This window comes from Marmota monax, unplaced genomic scaffold (genome assembly GCF_021218885.2).
Source record: "Marmota monax isolate L192 unplaced genomic scaffold, Marmota_monax_Labrador192_F-V1.1 WCK01_AAM20220418_F8-fsc00449, whole genome shotgun sequence".
Lineage (NCBI taxonomy): Eukaryota > Metazoa > Chordata > Mammalia > Rodentia > Sciuridae > Marmota > Marmota monax.
Window position 1 is genome coordinate 6899 of NW_026695239.1, and position 4976 is coordinate 11874.

At 40.2% G+C, this 4976-nt stretch overlaps 1 pseudogene; it reads left to right on the forward strand.

The window, feature by feature from the left end:
- The first annotated feature begins 1548 nt into the window (after window positions 1-1548).
- LOC124089805 (serine/threonine-protein kinase PLK1-like) lies at window positions 1549-2976 on the forward strand (annotated as a pseudogene).
- The last annotated feature ends 2000 nt before the right edge of the window (window positions 2977-4976 follow it).

A 4976-nucleotide genomic window follows, 5' to 3' on the forward strand; every position in this document is an offset into this window, starting at 1 on the left:
ATGGCAGTAGGTAAAAAAGTGGAAGTGTAACCGATGTGAATCTGCATTATGTATATAGGGTAAAAATGGGAGTTCATAATCCGCTTGAATCAAATGTATGAAATATGATATGTCAAGAACTTTGTAATGTTCTGAACAACTAATAAAAAAGATGGTTTCTTATAAAATAAATCCCTTACCCCAAGATTAAGAACTTGCACTGTTAAAACACTTGCTAACTTACATGTTATTATTTTCTCCTTTCTTCTAGATAGAAGCGGATTCTGTGATGTCTTCAAAAAATTCCAGTACTTCTGGTAATATAAATGTTAATTTTAGTTTTAGTACTTTTATTTAGTGACTCACAAAACTAAAATTAAAAACAAGAAAAAAACCAAAAAATAAAAAAATTATGAAGTCTTCCAATTTCTTGCTCCATTTGAATTCCCTATAGTACTTTTCTTTTGCTTTAATATTTTGAAGCCAATCATAGGAACTTATAAATATCTTAAAGTTTTAAAAATATATAGCCTAGTTTCTCCTCATGGCACTAACTTATTGAAGAGATCCTAAACATTTCACATGCTGAATCTGCCTTCATGGAACATTGCATTAATTATGCTTAATCTCTCAAGTGGGTAATTTTAAGAAAATTTTTTGATGGTTAATGTAAATCTTTCTGGTACAGTGATGGAACAAATTGTTTAATAGCCTGAAATATCACCCACAGAATTTTCTACTGTAGGATATTTTACTTTCTCCTTTTCTTCATTTACATACCATAAATATTAATCCTGACATGGAGCAACAATGAGGAGGATCTAGTAAGAGTGACTGACGACATGACAGGAAAGATCATATGTCAAAACTACCGGGCAAAAGCAAATAATTAGAATTCTAAAGAAGTGTTTTAAGGATAGAATAAATGATCTAGTTCTGATATCATGACTATAAGAGTAGTAGGTTCAAACCAGTAGTCATGAGAATGCATTCCAATCAGTGACACTATTTTACTGAGGCATGCTGCTATTTTTCTGAGCCCCCCCCCCCTTTTTTTTCCTTTTGGTACTAGAGATTGAACTCCTGGGGTTTTTAACCACTGAGCCACTGAACCACATCCCTAGGCCTTTATTTATTTATTTATTTTAAATTTTGAGACTGTGTGTCATTAAGTTACTTAGAACCTTGCTAAATTGCTGAGGCTGGCCTTAAACTTGCAATCCTCCTCCCATGCCTCAAAAGTCACTGGGATTAAAGGCATGGGCCACCAGGCCCACTGAGCCTCCATTCTAAAGTAGTGAAGTGAGGGGTGAACATGATCTCTAAATATCCCTTGTATTTTTGCCTTTTGTGAATTAAGATAACTCTTGCAATTCTTTTAGACTTGAGAATTAGAACTCACACTTGAGGCTTTTGTAATGTTCTCAGTGCTGCATTTTAAATCCTGGAAGAGCAGAATGGTGCAGAGTCTCTGCGCCCACACAACCAGGACTTCGGAGCAACTCCCACAACATAAATACAGCAGCAACTGACGGGAAACTGGCACAGGCACCAGCCAAATCCGGGAAAATGGGTTGTAGTTCCCAGAGCATCTGCAGCTGGTTCCACCAGCATGTCCTAGGCTTCCATGGCTTTTTAAGGATGATTTCGTGTAGGTGGTGTTGGACCTCTGCCTCCGGTGGTCTCTTCTGGAGCTGCACAAGAGGCAGAAAGCACTGACTGAGCTCTAGGCCAGCTAATACGTGTAGCAGGTCATCTTTGGCCTTCAGTATCTGCACTGAATCCACAGGGACCTCATCTGGGCAACCTTTTTCTGAAGAAGGATCTGGAGATGAAAATAGGGGATTTCAGACTGGCAACCAAAGTCGAGTATGAAGGGGAGTGGAAGAAGACCCTGTGTGGGACCCCTAATTACATAGCTCCCCAGGAGCTGAACAAGAAGGGGCACAGTTTCAACGTGGGCATGTGGTCCACTGGGTGCATCATGTATACCTTGATAGTAGGCAAGCTACCTTTTGAAACATCTTGCCTGAGACCTATCTCCAGATCAAGAAGAATGAACATAGTATTCCCAAGCACCTCAAACCTGTGGCTGCCTCCCTCATTCAAAAGAAGATCCAGATGGATCCCACACCCGCCCAACCATTCAAAACTGCTCAATGGCGAGTTCTTCACTTCCGGCTGCATCCCACCAAAATTTACAATCGCTCCCAGCAGCCTGGACCCCAGTAATTGGAAACCTCTTAAGGTCCTCAATAAAAGCATGGAAAACCCCCAGTCTGAGCTTACCAGGATAAAGAGAAACCAGTGGTTCGGGAGAAAATTGAGGCCGTTAGATGCCACTTGGTAACATGCTGCAGCACTTGCATAGCTTCAATACCTCCAGGCCCTCACGGGGGCGGGGGGGGGGGGAGGCGCTGGTGAGGCAAGAGGAAGCTGAGGACTCTTCCTGCATCCCCATCTTCTGGGTCAGTAAATGGGTGGTCTACTTGGACAAGTATGGCCTTCCATATCAACTATGTGACAACAGTGTGAGGGTGCACTTAAATGACTCAACGCGCCTAATCCTGCACAAAGACGGAGACAGCCTACAGAATGTAGAGTGTCAGCTTTGAGTCCTACCTCACCATGGTTTCCCACCCCAACTCCTTGATGAAGATCACCCTCCTTAAATATTTCTGCAATTACATGAGCAAACCCTTGCTGAAAGGCTCTGTGAACCAGGTTCCCCACCTGCAGCACGGTCATCCTGCACCTTAGCAGTGGCACCCTGCAAATCAGCTTCTTCCAGGACCATACCAGACTTATCCTATGTCCACTGATGGCATCCATGACCTACAATACTAGAAGTGCGACTTTTCCAAGAACCGCCTCAGCTTCCTGGAGGAGTACTGCTGCTGTAAGGAGCTGGCCTGCCGGCTACCCTACGCCGACACCATGGCGGATAAGCTCCTGAGCTCGCGCTCTGCCTACAATCGCCTCAAGGCCTCCCCCTAGGCTTCCTTTCACTCTGGACTGATGCCTCCTCACTCCCACCAGCTCCTGCACCTGCTCTAGTTGGCTCCTGTGAGACTGTTTATGTAATGTGCCCCCAGTCCTGGGGGCTGAGCAAGGATCTCTGTTGTCCTTGCAGGTGGGGCTGAGTGTGAGTTATTTTGTACATCTTCCAGTGTGGCTTTTGCAGCCACTTCCCCTCCCATTCAACCCACCAGATGGATTTTACAGAGTATTTCTATTGAATTCAGGACTACTCTTTCCTTAACTATACACATTAAACATGTGTGAATTTTAAAAAACAGACAAACAAAACCCCCACACAACCCCATTCAAATAAGCAGTAGCAGATGAAGCAGGCAGGACAAAGAATGCCAGCCTAAGTACTATTAGCTAGAAATACCAACACTCCAAGGCTTCTGCCTTAATCCTGTCTCACATGAATAGCCAAGGAATTATCTAACAGCAGATACCTATATCTTAGGGGTTAAGGGTTTCAGCATAAGTTGCTCTGATGCTCTGATCCCTTTTTAAATTATCATTTGAAGTGATATCAAAGATGTTTACAAATAGAAAGAAAAGGTAATGAACAACCAAAATGATTCTCAATTATTTCATTTTTTTAAGGAGGAGAGAAAAAGAACTAATATACTATGTGTACACACACACGACCCCATAAATTACTTTTGTATATACCCCATCATACTCTTAGGGCCTTCTTTCTTCCTCTCTTCTCTCTCTCTCATGCATATGTAGGTGTGTGTTATAATCATGTTGGTTTTGCTTATTATTATCTTTTTAATTTTTTTAGAGAGAGAGAGAATTTTTTAATACTTTTTTTTTTTAGTTTTTGGCGGACACAACATCTTTTTGTTTGTATGTGGTGCTGAGGATCGAACCGGGGCCGCACACATGCCAGGTGAGAGCGCTACCGATTGAGCCACATCCCCAGCCCGGTTTTGCTTATTATTTATTAATTTTATTCTTCTAAATTTGTTCATTTGGTATACAGAATAAATTTTTATTTTATTATCACTAAATTAAAAGAATGATAAAAATAAACAAGCTAAGAGGAAGAAAACTTAAAATCTTAAAAAGAACATAGCAGCACAGTGCAAAATGATTTTGAAAGTTTTAATTAATGGTGCTTCTTGAAGAGAAACATTTCCCAGACATGCTTCTGCATGATTTGAGCCCACAGGGAAATGATGTGTAGGTAACTGTCAAGAATAACCATTCTGTGGAGGGTTGATAGTGGGAAATGCAGACGGCCTTTCTCAATTCCTGATTTGTTTCTTCCACGATAGATACACCCATGGGGAACCAGTCCCAGGACTTGCAACTATAAGCATGTGCAGAAAATTATTTCATACTGGTAATTGTTAAAAGAAAAAGAAATTCGGTCAGCAAGTTAGTATTCAGTATTCTATCTCAATACTATCCCTATTTCAGCCAGGAGGGCACCCTATTTTACTAACTAGAAGGAGAATAATAGGACAAACTTGTCCCAAAATACCCCTTACCAAAAACAAGAATTTCTATTCTTAATAAGATTTTCATTGGAAAACTAATCTTGAAGATTACAAAGCAGAACTGAATATAAGGTTCCTAAGGTCAATTAACAAATTAACTCAAAAAAAGTTTATTTTGGCACCAGAAAGAAAATAAATTTAGTGACTATGCATCTTAATCAGCTTGACATTTATTAATTTTGTATTCGCAGCTCAACAGCAATGGCTGCATCACCCAACAAGTAAAAACCAACAAGTTTCAGATTAAAAGTACAGGCTACAAAATGAAACAGTGAAATCCAAGATCAGAGAAGAGGGAACAGGTTTGAGTAATAACTGAATATGGGAGATAAAATACTAAATATTAATTTATTTCTCATAACAAAATGAAGATAAGAAAGGTTGACATAGGAAGGAAAATTTAGAACTAAAGTAACTTCCAAGAGTATTTACTCTTTTCTATATATTTTTCAGACCTGTTATTCATTGGAA